The sequence below is a fragment of the Mauremys reevesii genome, linkage group 7 (genome assembly GCF_016161935.1).
Source record: "Mauremys reevesii isolate NIE-2019 linkage group 7, ASM1616193v1, whole genome shotgun sequence".
In the NCBI taxonomy this organism is placed as follows: Eukaryota; Metazoa; Chordata; order Testudines; family Geoemydidae; genus Mauremys; species Mauremys reevesii.
Genome location: NC_052629.1, coordinates 9,267,387 through 9,285,378, shown reverse-complemented (window position 1 = coordinate 9,285,378; position 17,992 = coordinate 9,267,387). Strand labels below are relative to the sequence as shown.

The 17,992-nt window shown below is 42.5% G+C and overlaps 1 protein-coding gene across 7 annotated transcripts in view; it reads right to left on the bottom strand.

Annotated features, from left to right (window-relative positions):
- RBM20 (RNA binding motif protein 20) overlaps positions 1-17,992 on the bottom strand; it is a 163,430-nt gene that overhangs the window by 61,010 nt on the left and 84,428 nt on the right. The gene's annotated exons all lie outside the window — the stretch shown is intronic.

Sequence of the window (17,992 nt, the reverse complement as noted above, 5' to 3'; positions counted from 1 at the left end):
AATATGGCACCTGCAGGAGTTGGTTAGACTCTGGCCCAAGGGAGTTCATAGGCTCTTCTTCAATTGCAGTGGATGTAAGAGAAAGTCATTAAGACCACCTGTAGTGTGAACAAAATGGAAGACGAAGTAATGCAGTACAGGACAAACTCAATCCGGCAGAGCAGAAGTCACAAATGGAGAAAGAACAAGGAGTACTTGTGGCACCTTAGAGACTAACAAATTTATTTGGGCATAAGCTTTCATGGGCTAAAACCCAAAAGCTTATGCCCAAATAAATATGTACTATGCCACAAGTGCTCCTGTTCTTTTTACTGATACAGACTAACACGGCTACCGCTCTGAAACCTGTCACAAATGGAGAAGTCAGTCAGCCAAGGGCAGTACAACCAGCTGGTGAAGAGCAGTGGTTGTATGTGGGACACCACACTATTCCCTGTGTAACACTCGGAAAACAAGAAACTTTGCCCCTCTTGTTCTGTCTTCTCTTCCACACCCTCCTGAATTAAACTGCTTGCAAGCATAGGGAGAGTAACATCAAAGCCGACTGATTCACTAGTCAGGAAATTTTGCTGAATATGTTTTGCATGATTTTCCAGTTTGGAGGGACAGTATTATGCAGTATATTCTCTGGCAAACCCAAAGTCTGGAGGAAATATAAGACCTTACGCTTCAGGGCATAAGGCACTCTTGAATAATGGTAGTTAGGATTAAATTTCCCTATTGGTCTACAATACCATGCCTACTTCAAAGTTTATTTCACCTTCTTTTGAAGCATCTGGTACCGGCCATTGTCAGAGAGAGGCTAGTGGGCTGGACAGAATGATGGTATGATCCACTATAGGAATTCCTATGTTCCTATCGTACATGTAAGCTTGGAAGAATTTGTTTTTATTTACAACTTTGATGCATAATGTCAATGTTTATTTTTAAGCTTTTATCAATTTTTATCAATTTAAATTTTCACAGGGGTGGGAAATTATGGGGGGTCAGACAATCATTTAATGACATAGACACAGATTCAAAAAGTTAAAGCTTTATAACAATTAAAACAAACTGCCAACATAATATGTCAAAATATACTAAATAAACAGCCTTAAATCAAACTCTAATAAGGTCTTAAGCAGCATTTTTCTTACTTTGCCTATCGGTAAATTTTGATTGTTATTGATGGATTTTTTTTTGTCAGTTTGTGTGTGTACAGTGAAATCAATGTTTATTTAAATTTACTGATAAAAATCTATCATTCCAAGCATGAGTATATATATTGTATGTCGTTCCTATGAAAAAAATCACAGTAAAAATGTACTAGTCTTCAGACTGTAATTGGGTTTGATCCAAAGCGAGCCCAGCTCCAATTTTAACCTCAATTCATTGATTAGTAATAAAGAGTGTGTTCTGCAAGAGAGAGGAGGGAAGAGAATACTCTGAGCAAATTTCATGTCGAACTGTCACACACAGCACAGCACAAATTCATACTCTCATTGAGTGGTTATTCTCTAGGCTTTCTTATAGTAAGAGACTCAAACAAATTCTTTAAAAATATTAATAGCCTTTCTGGGGTCAGTATTGTACCCTAGGTTAGTCTGTCCATGGGACAGCAACCCAGCTGCCTTAAACAAACCTAAGACAGACTAATTCCTCATCCAACTTGCTTACAACATACAGGAAAGCAAGAGGGGCTTTCTTATGCATCAATACCCCACACAGTAAATAGCAAACTAGAAATACCATCTAGAGGATTGATGGGGTAACAACGGTCATTGTTACATATGTGAACAGGGCCCATACCTGCCCTCAGGAACATTTAAGTAGTCTGTCAAATTTGCATAATGAAGAAGAAATTGAAGATGGAAAATACCATTCAGATCCATTTAAACCATCCACAGACAAAACTATGGACTGCAGCAGTTACAATCACTGCAAGCTCTCAGGGCCACATATTCTGTCTCCTCTGAGCTACAAGGTTGGGATCATATATAATGTAATAATAATAATACCTAGCTCTTATATACCAACGAATAGAGTTATTTATATAACAACATGCTTTACAAAGGAGGTCAGTATTATTATCCCCATTTCACAGATGGGGAAACTGACGCACAAAGCAGTTAAAATGACTTGCCCAAGGTCACTCAGCAGGCCAGTGGCAAATCAGGAATAGAAATTGAGAGCTCTATCCACTAAGCCATACTACCTCCAGGTAATCTACAGGGGAAACTTGGTGACATTCTATAGCCTGTGTTATACTGGAGGTCAGTAAAGACGTGTTAGCCTGTATCCGCAAAAAGAATAGGAGCACTTGTGGCACCTTAGAGACAAGGAATTTATTTGAGCATAAGCTTTCGTGGGCTACAGCTTCATGCAGTGGTCTGTAGCCCACGAAAGCTTATGCTCAAATAAATTTGTTAGTCTCTAAGGTGCCACAAATACTCCTATTCTTTTTAAATTATCAGTTCACCAACAGACAATTAAGCAGATCTGCAAGATTCCTTCTGCTGACCTGACCCCCATATGCTATCCCTGCGGCTACTACAACACTTAGTAAACAATAATTAGTATTAGGAAAATATTTAATGTATGTTTAGTGTGATTTAGCAACTGAAAACAAGTAGCGTTAACACCACATGATCAATCAGCTTTCCATGGACCACCAGCAAGTGCTCCCAGGATCACAGGTGGAGATCTGTTACTTTGGAGAAACCAATTCTCTAAACTTTCCTATTAACTATCTGTTTTCATCTAAGGCCAGGAGAAGGTCATCAACAAGTGACATCACAGAATTGTTTTTACCATGGCCCGGTGTGAAATCAGATTTTGCAGTAATCAAGACACTGGCAGAAGGCAGGGGCTGCTGGAGCTTGCAGCCATCACCTGCTTAATAAACTTTCCAAGAAAAACAAGTCTGGAAACTGGTAGTTGGCTAGGCAGGATTAAACACAAGCTTTTCCAGGATTCGGAGCGTTAGTAGTTTGCAATTTCAGCAAGAAGATGGAAGCACAGATAATCTTAATTATCATGGAACCAAATGTTCACTAGCCATGAAATGCAAGTGTCTGTTTCCTAGGTAGCCAGATGGACAGTTCTCAGAGCTTCTGATTGGATGACTGGCCCAAATTCCATCAAGGCTGGACATTCTTCCTAATTCTGATATAGACTTGGCAGACTCCACCAAGGTGGTGGACAGAAGGGTGACAGACAGATTGGCATCACAGGACTCCCTTCTTTAGTGCACTTCACATTTTCTTCTTATGAAGAGTAATGATCTGGAGCTGAGAATACGGGAAGCACAGTGGAGGGCTTTTCAGCCCCCCCAATCTCAGCTGAGGAGAGAGTGAGAGCGAAAGCAACGAACGATGTATGGGGTTTTAAACCTGATTCTGCAGTTTGAAGGTTTGAGAGGTTTGAAAGCAAGACTAGAGGCAGATTTACAGCTGCCCTAAGAAGATAACACAGGGGTTAAACAGAAGACAGAAATATCAAGGCATATGTGAGCAAGGTGATTCATGACAAAACTGTGTTTTTTAAAAACTAATCTTAAGAAAACTTTGTGGCAGTATCTTAGTAGGCTTTCTTATCAGGGCTACCAGCTGAAACTAAAGATGAACTGCCTGACAATTTACTCCAAGAAACCTTGGTTTTCAATGCGGAAGTGGATATATAGATCAGGCTTATAAAACTGCAAGAGCAGTGCCAGAAACTTAGAAAACCAAACCAAACCTATGCCCATCATTTTAATAACTGTTATACTGTGATTGTTCCAGAGGGCACTTATGCTGATAAAGACTGCAAAATCTGACGAGTATGCAATATGTAATTCTCACATTTTCCTACCTGTTGCTAAAGTCATTTAAGAATTTATTATCTGGGATCACACATATTCAACCAACGAGTCTTCTCCAAAGAAATCAGAAAACGAATAGGGATGGCTCGCTCAGCCATAGGCTCCCTTACGAAAGTTTGAAAGATCTGTGGCATCTCACAATGTAAGAAGGTTTGATTGGTGAAAAGTTTGTTTTTTTCCATGGAGACTCAGACTTATGGATGTGAATTCTGGGAAACTAATGCTTCTGACAAGAAGAAAATTGAAGCTTTGCAGATGTGGTGCTGGCAAACACTCTTGTGTGTCTGGTGGATGGGAAAGATGACAAATGCTTACGTTAGAAATATTATTGGAGGGAAGTGGACTCTGCTGTCAGAAATCAACAGGCACAAATGTATGTGATTTGGTGTAGAGATAGAATTAACTTTGAAAAGGTTATAATGGAGAGAATGGTGTCAGGTCAGCACTGCAGGGAATGACCAGCAAGAAGATGGATGGCTAATGTGCAGCAGATTGCTGAGAGGTCAGCTGCTGAGTGTGTGAAGTTATCGATGGGTCAAGAAGACTTCTGAAAATTCTGCTCTGAGGTCACTAGTATTCAGACCTGAATAAATGGACTTTGCTTAGCTATTTACTTAGCTAAAGTCAAACCAAACTGCATCATCTTCTTTATTTAAAAGAAAAAAATAAACAAGGTATTAATGACTTATGTTAGCACTGTGCAAAACTGAGGAGTTTTTAATGGAAAGGATTATGAGTGAATTAAAGTTTACCTGCATTCTTTGTAATCCAGCCAGCCTGAACTGAGATGAGTTAACCGATATGCTTTATGAAAACATAAAAGGATCAACTGACTCCTCTGCACCATAAAAACATCAGAAGATGATTGTTTATTTAGTATTACATAAGACATAACTGAGGAAAAATTCATTTGTTAATTTGTTTTATTATCTTTCCTCCTTCACACTTACTAGTTAATTGAGTGAATTAGGAAAAAAAAAAAAAGCCCCTCGTGTTCATTCCTCAGTATCAAGCATCAAATCATTTCCTTTTTCCCAGGCTGTCCATCAGTTTATTAAGACATATATTTCCATTAGACTTATTCACATTTATGATTGTTTATTATTATTCGCGTTTGTGAACATGAAACTGAAAAGTCATGTTATTGTCTCCTGTAATGTAATTGATGTTCTAGTTACTACTGCTTATAATATAAGAGAGGGATCATCAACCTTTGGCATACAGCCTGTCAGGGAAAGCCGCTGGCAGGCCGAGACAGTTTGTTTACCTGCAGCATCCACAGGTTCGGCCGATCGCAGCTCCCACTGGCTGCGGTTCGCTGCTCCAAGCCAATGGGGGCTGCGGGAAGCAGCGGCCAGCACATCCCTCTGCCCCTGCCACTTCCCGCAGCCCCCATTGGCCTGGAACGGCAATCTGTGGCCAGTGGGAGCTGCGATCGGCCAAACCTGCTGACGCTGCAGGTAAACAAACTGTCCCGGCCCGCCAGTGGATTTCCATCACGGGCCGCGTGCCAAAGGTTGCCGATCCCTGATATGAGATGGTTTGGATGATACATGATGTATCACAAACAGCATTTTGCAGGTGCAAAGTTGAAAGGATAAATGAACTTCGTGCTAACTGAAATGTGAATAAAAGCAGGGTTTCCTTAAAAAAAACCAACACTCGTGATGTAAGGATCTGATCCTATAACCCTTATTTGTGGGAGCAGTCCCACTGAAGTCAATGAGGTCAACCTGGGAATAAGGGTTTCTCTTGGCAGTAGTTGTTGGAGTATTATTCAGAGTACAATCTGAAAGTCATACATATCTTCCCAGTTTGCATTCCCTTTCTCTCAAGAAGGGATAATAAAATATCCAAAGGTCCTAGTATTGTCATCTCTCTCCCTGTTCATTTCTAATGCCATTTTTACCTCATTCATACCACAGAATTTTAATTTATTTTGTGTGGTATCTTTGTTTTTAAGCCACCTTACAATCTGATTCAAAGGGACAACATGAAAATAAAAATATAGATCAGATCCCAGCCATTAAACTTCAGCTTAGATCAAATGAGGCAATGTAAATTTACACCAGCTGAGGTGCTGGGGTCACCTGCTTCTTTTATTCTCCTCCTGGTAACTCTCCATTCGGCGACGCCTCGGAGGGGCAAGAAGAGTCCTATGCCCTTCCCCAGATGTCTGGGGGTGGAGCACATTTCTACCACTTGAAATCGGAGCGCAGCTGCAGGCAGGTGTGCATGGAAAAGGTGCCAGCAGCTAGCTATCCTGCTGATCCACACTAGATGGTGCCTAGAGCAGGAAAGGGAGACTGGGCTGTCAGCCCAGCTCTCTGCCAGAGGGGGTGTGGAAAAGCTTTTCTGTGTGTCCCCTTCTGGTCCTGCAGCTGCTCCTGTTACCTGCTGCTCAGTACATGCCTGGACTAGCCTGCCTGAGTTCCACTGCCTGGGGTGAGCAAAGGGAGCTTGGGGAGTCGGGGCAATGGGAGGGAAGGAAGGGGACTCATGGGGGCTGGGAGAATTATAGGGGAGGGCTGGAGGAGGCAGCAGGGACCCACAGCCATGTGCTCTGGGGGAAGCAGTGGGAGCCAGGAAAGGTGGGCGTCTGCAGCAGAGGCCATGTGTCTGGGGGCGGGGGAGGAGGTTTATGCAGGGGTGGGAAGCCTGGGGAGGCAGTGGGGATGAGAGGGGACATGGGGGAGGGGAGAGGCAGCAGGGGCCAGGAGCCATCGGGCGGATGTTAGAATCTTTGGGGGACTCTTTAACCATAAAGCAAATGGGTTTATTTTAGATAGATAGGTGACATTTTTCAGGTTGTGTAAGGGAAGGATTGGGGAGAGAGGTTCTTATTTTTTCCCTGATTTGTTTGTCCATCCCTTAGTACATTATTGGAGCACAATGAATCTCATTGGGTGGAGCAGATGAAAAGAATAACTCATATTTATTGGGTAGGACACGGTGCTGTTACATAGTGAAAAATACTGTCCCAGCTTCTTATAGATCAGCCGGGGAGGAGTCACATGGGGAGGTCACATGTCCTCCCCTTTAGCTGGTGTCCTCCCAGTATGGCCCCCCACCAGTCTCCTCGAGAGGATTGCTGAGTGCTGGTCATTCAACATTGTCTCTGGCCTCGCACAGACACGACACAACCCTGCTAGCTCATGGTGGATCCACATCTATACACGTTTTCCATGACACAGTAATTTCATGATACAATTTCATAAAAACATCCAACATTCAGAAGGGGGATAGACAAGAGCCCCACTTTGTCAGTGGCCCCAAATTCTTAAAATGACCTGACTTGGTTTAGCAGTAACATCTCACTGAACCTGAAATAATTTGAAATCTGATTTATTTTTTCACTGTTTGTTTTGGGGGCAGTTTGTGCTTCATGGAGTTTGGACTATGAAACTCAGAGGGGTCAGTTTTATTTTTTGGTTTTCCTGCAAGAAGCATAAGGCTATTGTGTTAGAGTTTGCAGGAGGTGCAGGTTTAATTCCAAACACAAACCTATTTTAAAGTAATGTAATTTAAATTCATGACATTTCTCATAATTAGTTTGTGTAAAAAAAATTGTACAAAGTTTGTATTTTGGGCTTACGTTACTTTTTGTTCCTTTAATAAACACTATGCCTTATAAAGAAACTTGTTCTTTAAAATCATAATTCCACTTCACACAATTGCTTTTAGTTCAACACTTCACTTACGTGCCAATTGGCTGATATTGCCACCCAGTGCTTTTATGGTGATTAACAGCTAAAGAAAGGAGACACTGAAGTATTGGAGAATCAGTTCAGCTTTTGCTAAGGGGATACAGGTAATGAGCTTTCATTAGGAAACAAGTTCAATTCACGAGATGATGCTGTCAAAAATAACCAACTAAGGAGGGAAGAAATTAAATGAGCTCTTAGGATTTTATTTGAATATTCTTCCCGATACAAAGGCTTCCCAGATCACCTCTGGACTCCCAGTCACTGAAAGCAATTCATCCGGACCATATATCATAAGAAGTGCAGACACCAATTTGCCAAGTCCAAAGAAGGACTTCATGAGAAGTTCCCGTCATTGCAAATGAAAAAAGGACTGACAGCGACCCTGCATTTGAAACACTGGTAGTAACATGGGCCTGACTCCAGGCAATATTTTGTTTCCCCGGCCATTTAGAAACTAACAAGGATTGACAGACTGAGGGCTACAGAGTTTAGTTTAATAGCAAAACCATAATTATTTTCAGATGTTGTAATATGCTCAGTATATTGTACACAGAAAGCTGCATGCTTAATATAGGTCACGAAAGCTTTGCAAGCATCTGTAAGGCTGACTAAAATTTTGGTCATTACCTGATACAAAGCAAATAAGGGATGGGAGAATGATCAAACCAATTATTTTATGAAAATTCACCGGTGTAGACAAACAGAAAGGAGTTCAGAGAAGAACAACAAAAATGACCAAAGGGCTTGGGAGACTGAGACTAAATGTAAACTTTTAGCCCTACTCCTGTAATCAAATCCACCTGGGCAGAGCCCTTCTGACTTCAGTGAGGCTATGCCTTCAGGAATACAGTTGCAGGATTGAAGTTTATGTACTACTAGACAAAGTACAAAATAGATGTCTGAAGGCTGTTAAATAACTCCTCTCCCTCCACGGGTAACTGTGGCAGAATGCATCCTTGTATTCACACCCTACACACCCTTCTAATAATCTTTGTACAAAATATGCCTTGTAAATTATCATTTGAAAACTAATAACTTGCTGGTCATTATATGTGAAGTTATCAATATTGTACGTGAAGTTATGAACATAAGCTGAAATCATGACTGAAGTGTGTTTCCCAGACAAGTCTGGGGAGTGGGTAAACCTGTTTCTCAAAGACAAAGACAAGAGTTGACACCTCTAGACAGGTGTCATTAAAGCTGAGGAGACATCACCTATCAAGTGGCCATTCTTTGGCAAGGAAGCAGGACAGGAACACACAGATCTGCATCTACAAACAACTTAGCAAGCCTCTCCCCCACCAGGTGCCATGTCTCCTTGCTCTCAGCTGTATGTAGGGGTCACTCTCAGGAAAATGCATCACAAAGGGAGACTGTGAGGGGCAAAAAACACCCCAGTTTCTCTCTCCCTATCCATCTCTCTCCGTTTAGCTAAGACGACAAAAGGAACAGCCATTGGACTTTGGGAGCAGATCCTGGCCTGAGAGTTTGGTCAGCAATGTACTGAAAATGCGGTAAGACCTTTACCGTGAACCAAGTCTAATTTGTTAAGTCCAGAAAGCATTTTATCTTTATTTCTCTTGTAACCATTTCTAACTTTAATGCTTCATTACCTGTACTCACTTAAAATCTCTCACTTTATAGCTAAATGAACTTGTTTTGTTATTTAATTAAAATGATTCCAGTGTTGTGGCTTGGTTGGGTAACTCCCTTTAGGGCAGGAGACTGTTGTATGTTGAGCCCGAGAGGGGCAATGGACCTCATAAATCTGGACTGCCCCGGAGAGAGATGAACAGTGCAGAACACGTGGTTTTGGGGGGAAATCTGGGACTGGGAAGGTGTTGGGGTCGCCAGGCAAGTAGTAACCAGGGCTGCCAAAAGCCAGAGGGTGGCTGGTGTTTCCTGACAGGCTGCTGGGGTCAGAACTGCTGGACCAGGGCTGTGGCTTTACACAGACACTCAGGGTGGGACCTGCCTGGTGTTTGGCTGCTTGTGAGGAGGCTGGGTTGGGAGCTACCACAGCAAAGCATTGGGAGGCACCCCAGGTTGCAGGGCAAGTGGTGACACAGCCCCTCGCTGGTCTGGATTGCACCCTGCAATGCCATTGGTACTAAAAGAAGTACTGGAATAAAATGTAGAAAATGAAAATCTAGTCTCAATATCAGGAAAAGTTTCCTGCCACTGACACCTATAAAGACAGTGACACAGTCTTATCTGTGGTGGAAGGCTCATCCTTGTAGACAACTAGAATGGAAAAAGTGGCCTGCAGCTGCATTAGCATGGGAATAAACTAGGCTTTTGTCATGACTAACTTGTGATTCACATGTCTGAACTTGCTGCCATGAAATGTATGTGATTGTGTCTTTCCTCTCTGGTGGTCTAGTAACTCAACTTCTACCTTTGAGTGATGAGATCGCCTTACCTGTGTACGTGTGCATGATCCCTTACAGTTTCTGTTGTGCTAGTCAGGAGGGACCATGTGGTTCCAATGGTTTTTCCACCACCTGGCCATGTGACAAATCCTAGCCACGTTTCTTGCTCCATTTCTCTTGACTGAATGAGCTGACCTGTCACTGAAACAGGAAAGTAGCAAATCCTTATATCTCTAGCAGCATGTGGCTTATGTTGGTGGGTTGTGGTGAAACTGAAGAAAATTTGGACTTTAACGTGAAAAATCTAAAATAGTTAGTTTTTCACCAAGAACCGTGGAAAAACGAAGCTCAAAAGTTAAATGATTGTTGTTATCCTTTGTCTTTGTAAAATGCTACTTTATACCCTTGTTAATTTTGATTGTGATTTCATCATTTAATTAAAGGTTAAGACACTGTACTAGTTGCTGACCTTATTCTATCTTGCCATTTTGTTGTTTTTCAACAGATGTGGCACTGATTTCTTTGCACAGTCAGGAGGGAGGACTGTTCTCTATTTTCAGTTTGTTTAATGTGCTAGTTGCTTTAATAAACTATTGTTCCTTTTAATAATGCAGCAATTTATTTTTCACATAGGAATCTTGATTTAAGGGAAAAGAATATGCTGCTTTTGCACTCTGAAAATTTCTGCAATAAAACACAGCGGAACCCCACTTATCCGATGTAATTGGGACCAGGGCCAAATCAGATAATCCAAAATTTGTATAATCCGAAGAATAGGCAAAGAGTTTAAGCCCCACGGGCAGCGGAGCTCGGGCTGTTAGCTCCGTGGGCAGTGGGGTGGCGGGACTCCAGCTATCAGCCCCGAGGGCGGCGGGGGTGACTGCCCGAGCCCCGCTGCCTGGTTCGGTTAATACAGGAGCCAGATAATGGAGGCTTGGATAAACGGGGTTCTACTGTAAATGTGTTTCAGATTATCAGTTTCTATCGTGAAGTATCTAGGACTCTGTCCAGAACTTTAACTAACTGAACTAGATCTGGGCTCAGTAGCCAAGGGGAGGACGCACCATTCAGTTTGCCAAACAAAAGAAAACAGAGAAAAATAACCATAAAAAAAAAAGGAAAATCTAAAATTGTCAGAAGTGAACTGACCTTAACAACAAAGTCTTACACAGAGCCTTGAATCCATTCTCTCCCTTGGCTCTGTAAACAACATTATTACTGATGTTGGAATGATGTGGAAGGAGAGGGGGCCGATCCAAACATAAGAAAATGTGTGTGGGGAGAGCGGGGGGGGGGGGCGCAAAATCTACAATGTACCTTCTTCTGCAGCTATTGGACTCAATGGAAATTTTGTCATTGCCTCCAACGGGAGTAAGAATGGGCCTCTGTGTCTCTTAATCCAGATACATCATGGCAGAATTCAACCTGGGAGTAGATTATGTGGTTCTGGCTAAAATCTGCATGACAGCAATTTGCAATACTAATTTAGAATGGCAAGATGAGACCAAAGTGAGTATTTGCAACAGTATACGCTAAACCAACAGTATCACATGGAGACCGACAATTTGAAAAAGATTCAGAAGAGAAAGGCCTCAAGGTTTTTATAGAGAAGTCAGGAAAGTTAGATTTGTATTCACCAGATGGGTGACTAAAATTCGACACAACTGAGGTGTAGGAAGAAGGTGGATACCCCAACAATATTTCTGAGGTTAATAAGCTCCAATGAAGTATGACACAACTAAAACAAAGAAAGGGCCAGGTGCTAAGGGATTCAGGAGAAACTTCTCTACGCAGAAGCTGATGAATGTGTAAGACACTGTCACAGTTAACAGTAGAAGCTCCAGGTGTGAATGCACTTGTAAAAGTGTAAGACACAGAAACATAAAGCGTTAAGGCAAATACCTGGTGTTATAAAGTAAAAATGCTAGGGAGATGTGAATGGGCATATAGGGTCTGCACAGCATCATTCGTCCCCAAAAGAGGACTGTTAATGAAGACCTACTCACCACTAGATGGGGATGTCTGACTGAAGTAAGTAGCAAATGCATAAGGTTGTTAGCCACTTAAAACAATTACCCTCTTCAATAAGATCTGTGTACACAAGTAAGAAAAATACGGAAAGAGATTCCCTCTGTATGCTACTCCTGATTATTCCGAAAAAGAGGTTAAGTATCTGAAATGCTGCAAAGTGTGGATACAATTAAATAATACAGTATGTTAGTAGACAGAGATAGAATATATCAAGAACAGGAGTACTTGTGGCACCTTAGAGACTAACAAATTTATTTGAGCATAAGCTTTCATGGGCTACAGCCCACTTCATCGGATACATAGAATGGAACATATAAGAAGAGTATATATATACATACAGAGAAGATGTCATACCAGCTCTAAGAGGCTAATTAATTAAGATGACCTGATAAATTTGTTAGTCTCCAAGGTGCCACAAATACTCCTGTTCTTTTTACAGATACAGACTAACACGGATGCTACTCTGAAACCTGTCAGAACACATGAAGTGTTCTGGCTGTATTTTAAAGAAACCTTATTGAGGTTGCAGGAACAAACCATCCCGATGTGTAGGAAGAAAAGTAAATATGGCAGGCGACCAGCTTGGCTTAACAGTGAAATCCTTGCTCGTCTTAAACACAAAAAAACAGCTTACAAGAAGTGGAAGATTGGACAAATAACCAGGGAGGAGTGTAAAAGTATTGCTCAGGCATGCAGGAGTGAAATTAGGAAGGCCAAATCACACTTGGAGTTGCAGCTAGCCGGAGATGTTAGGAGTAACAAGAAGGGTTTCTTCAGGTATGTTAGCAACAAGAAGAAAGTCAAGGAAAGTGTGGGCCCCTTGCTGAATGAGGGAGGGAACCTAGTGACAGAGGATGTGGAGAAAGCTAGTGTACTCAATGCTTTTTTTGCCTCTGTCTTCACAGACACGGTCAGCTCCCAGACAACTGCACTCTGCAGCACGGTAAGGGGAGGAGGTGACCAGCTCTCTGTGGAGAAAGAAGTAGTTCGGGACTATTTAGAAAAGCTGGACGAGCACAAATCCATGGGGCCGGATGCACTGCTTCCGAGGGTGCTAAAGGAGTTGGCCGATGAGATTGCAGAGCCATTGGCCATTATCTTTGAAAAATCATGGTGATCGGGGGAGGTCCCGGATGACTGGAAAAAAGCTAATGTAGTGCCCATCTTTAAAAAAGGGAAGAAGGAAGATCCAGGGAACTACAGGCCAGTCAGTCTCACCTCAGTCCCTGGAAAAATCATGGAGCAGGTCCTCAAGGAATCAATTTTGAACCACTTAAAGGAGGGGAAAGTGATTAGGAACAGTCAGCATGGATTCACCAAGGGCAAGTCATGCCTGACTAACCTAATTGCCTTCTATGATGAGATAACCGGCTCTGTGGATGAGGGGAAAGCAGTGGATGTGCTATTTCTAGACTTTAGCAAAGCTTTTGATACAGTCTCCCACAGTATTCTTGCCAGCAAGTTAAAGAAGTATGGGCTGGATGAATGGACGGTAAGGTGGATAGAAAACTGGCTAGATGGTTGGGCTCAACGGGTAGTGATAAATGGTTCCATGTCTAGTTGGCAGCCGGTATCAAGTGGAGTGCCCCAAGGGTCGGTGCTGGGGCCGGTTTTGTTCAATATCTTCATTAACGATCTGGAGGATGGTGTGGACTGCACCCTCAGCAAGTTTGCAGATGACACTAAACTGGGAGGAGTGGTTGATACGCTGGAGGGTAGGGATAGGATACAGAGGGACCTAGACAAATTAGAGGATTGGGCCAAAAGAAATATGATGAGGTTCAACAAGGACAAGTGCAGAGTCCTGCACTTGGGACGGCAGAATCCCATGCACTGTTACAGACTAGGAACCGAATGGCTGGGCAGCAGTTCTGCGGAAAAGGACCTAGGGGTTACGGTGAACGAAAAGCTGAATATGAGTCAGCAGTGTGCCCTTGTTGCCAAGAAGGCTAATGGCATTTTGAGTTGTATAAGTAGGGGCATTTCCAGCAGATCGAGGGATGTGATCATTCCCCTCTACTCAGCACTGGTGAGGCCTCATTTGAAGTACTGTGTCCAGTTTTGGGCCCCACACTACAAGAAGGATGTGGATAAATTGGAGAGAGTCCAGCGGAGGGCAACAAAAATGATTAGGGGGCTGGAGCACATGACTTATGAGGAGAGGCTGAGGGAACTGGGATTGTTTAGCCTGCAGAAGAGAAGAATGGGGGGGGATTTGATAGCTGCTTTCAACTACCTGAAAGGGGGTTCCAAGGAGGATGGATCTAGACTGTTCTCAGTGGTAGAAGATGACAGAACAAGGAGTAATGGTCTCAAGTTGCAGAGGGGGAGGTTTAGGTTGGACATTAGGAAAAACTTTTTCACTAGTAGGGTGGTGAGGAACTGGAATGCGTTACCTAGGGAGGTGGTGGAATCTCCTTCCTTAGTGGTCTTTAAGGTCAGGCTTGACAAAGCCCTGGCTGGGATGATTTAGTTGGGGTTGGTCCTGCTTTGAGCAGGGGGTTGGACTAGATGACCTCCTGAGGTCTCTTCCAACCCTGATATTCTATGATTCTATTCTATGAAGTTACTCTGCCTGTAAGGAGAGCAGAAAATAGTCCCTGGAGAGATGACCTATCAGACGATAACAAACAACTACTACACTGTCCATCTTCTTGAGCTCCTGCTGCTTTTCACAATTATGATCATACCCTCCTCTCCTTTGCCAGTTTGTCCTCCCTTGCCTTTTGTGGTTCCATCTTCTCCTGGTTTTCCTCCTATCTGTTGTCATTCCATCAGTATCTCTTTCAGCTGGTTCTGTTCCTGCTCTTTAGGAGTCCCACCATGCCTCTTCCATAATCCCCTCCTCTCCTCCTTCCCATGTTCAAATTTTCCTACTTCTTCCTCCATAATATAATTCAGATACATCTTTTCTTTCTAGCCCTGACACTAGAACTTGTCCAAATGCTCGTCTTCTGTCTTAATTACAGCAACTTCATTTCCTCTCACATCCCCAACACCCATATCGCCCCCCCAATCCATTCAAAACATGGCTGCTAAGATCCTTGTCCGCTGCTCTGACCATATCACCTTCCTTTTTGAATCTCTAATGGCTCCATACTTACCACTATATCAAGTCCATGCTTTTTACCCCCACTTTCAGTGCCCTTCACAGCTTCTTATCCACTCTTGCCTCTTCTCGCATCACCCTCATCTTTTCTACCTCATCAGTGATGCTATCCTCCTTGTCCACTTCTCTTACAATCATCTTCACAACTTCTTTCACCCTGCTCCTTCTGCATGGAATGCCCACTCTGAACTTACACATAAGCCCACTGCCTTCCTCAGGTCCCTCCTCATGATTTATTTCTTTCACAATGCCTACAACAAACTGGATAAATTGAGGAGCAGAGTAGTCAGGTATAGCAGATTTTTAAAACACTGCATGAAATATACATTAAAGAAGTGTATGAAAAGACATTTGGGGTATATTCTTTTCTCTCTCCCCCTCCCCCTTTGTATGTTGCTTGTCTTCTTAGACTGTAAATTCTTCAGAGTGTGACTTTATCTTCCTGTTTGTGTAGACAGCGTCTATCATGTTATGGATACTATCAAAACATGAATACATTTGATCCTCAGGCGGAAGCATGAGAACGTATTTTATCAGTAGAAGTCTGCTGCAGTGCACAAATCTGTGTAGGATGGTTTGGGAATTTTATTCATTAATAGAAGTGCAGACCCATTTCCATGTTTTTGCAAGAAAACTGGATGTTCATGCTTTGTCGATTGAAAATTATTTACATCACACACGTTGAGAAGTTATAGCAAATGTTATTGGATAGTCTAAAAAATGGACAAACAATAATTTTACCCTTCCAACTGAACATTTTACTATTCAGTTTGAATTCTTTGTCCCATTTTCAGATGCTGGTAGATCAAAGGGGTGTGTTCATTAAAGTAATACAGGCCAATAATATTACTGCACTTAAAGAACTATGGGCATCTTCATTAATAAAACATCCCATTTCTAATTTAGGTCTGACCAAATCCCAAAATGTTTATTCAGACCATAGCGAGGCAAAACTACTATGAAATCTGAGTTAAAACCTAATTAAGGACCTCTAAAATTGACGCATAATCTTTTTTATCCTCCTATACATATGATGTGCAGAATAGAACTTTCACAAAGTTCCAGGAGAAATGAATACTTGTGTATTAATTATTATTATTATTATTAATAGGGCATTTGCAATGCACAATTGTTATCAGCACTATCGTTCAGTTTGGTTTACCACACAGTCAATTAAGCTGTGGAATTCCTTCACATGAGACACAAAGAAAATAATTCAGTGCACAACGATTCAGCATGCAGTGTATGTATGGGTGGGCACACAGATCTGTTAAATAAATGTGAGCATCTGAAAAGACTTCAATTTAGAGTACCATGAAAGAGCCTACTCATAGATCTCCAGAGAAATTGTGAATAACCATAGTCCCAAAAGGAAACCTGAGACCATCCTCAGAATTGTAACAGCATCCAATACAGCAAGGAAGCATAAAATAGCTCATTAGCAGCCCTATCAAGTACAGGAACATAATGCCAACTCCAAAGTTGTCACACCTGTCTGTCTATAGCGCCTGCCAAATTCCACCGGGAAAAGAACCTTTTTCACATTTCTACATCTGGATGCTGCAATGTTAAAACCCCCACCCCCGTGTGTGCCATAGATGTGGGTACTAGGGGTGCAGAGGGTGCTGCAGCACCCCTAGGTTTTAGGTGGGGCTCAGCTCCTGGCCCCACACGCGGGCCCCCAGCCCAGGGTCCCAGCTGCCAGCCCTGCACCTGGGACTCCATTCCTGGCCCCACACCTGCCCCCAGTTGTGACCCCAGCCTCGGCCCCCTTAACCCTGTCCGGGTGCCCCCTCCCGGAGACATGGCTCTGCTCCAGGCCCCAGCTCGTGAGGGGGGGGGCACAGACAGGGGTAAGGGGTCTAGTTTTCAGCACTCACACTATTAAAAATGTTCTAGCCCCAGTGCTGTGTGCTGCAGGTTTTACAGCTGAAGAACAAACACTTGGGAAAGAGAGGCAAGAGCAGAAGTAAAGGACACGTCCACTGGGGAAGCTGGACACGAGACAAGTTTTAAAATACTGTGTTGTAAGTGAGAAAATGTAGAATGCGATTCCAGTTTTTTGAACTTTAAACAAATACCCCAAACCAGGAGGCGGTATTAGTCCATCTTATACTGCAACCTAGTAAAAACAACTAGGAGTCCTTGTGGCACCTTAGAGACTAACAAATTTATTTGGGCATAAGCTTTCGTGAGCTAAAACCCCCTTCATCAGATGCACCTAGAAGAGATTCCTCTCAGGTACATGCTGTCCATGTACAACTGAACTATGATTGTCTCGCATGTATGGTTTTCAATTATGTAGTTACATAATCACATACTATTATTTCTGCAAGATTCCTACCTCATTCAGAATGAAATTCTCCCTTGTGAAGAGGCCTGTGTAGCAGCTAATCCCGCTTCATAGAATATCATGGTTGGAAGGGACCTCAGGAGGTCAGCTAGTCCACTTAAACTAACAAGCGTGTGCAGTACATACACAGGCATAGGTGTATAATTATAAATACAGTAGGACCTTCTAATAGTCCACCCTGATACAGTGAAACTATTTATAATTAGGGGGACCAGGTAGCAACCGTGAAAAAACGGGACGGGGGTGGGAGGTAATAGGTGACTATATAAGAAAAAGTCCCCCAAAACGGGACTGTCCCTATAAAAATGGGACATCTGGTCACCCTATTTATAGTGCAACAGGTATCCTAACCTGTTCCTTTGCATTGCAATATGCAAATTGTTAATAGGTGATAAGTGAACACAATAACTACTTTAGGATTTCATCACTGCTAAACTCCAGTGCCACCCAACCAAGCCTTAAGTATGACAGAACTGAGCAGAAATTTCACAGGTGTGTCAGATGCAACAGCTTGTTGATAATATATAATAGTTCTTTGCTTCATAAGGCATTGAAAGTCCTGCATGTCTCCCAGACTTT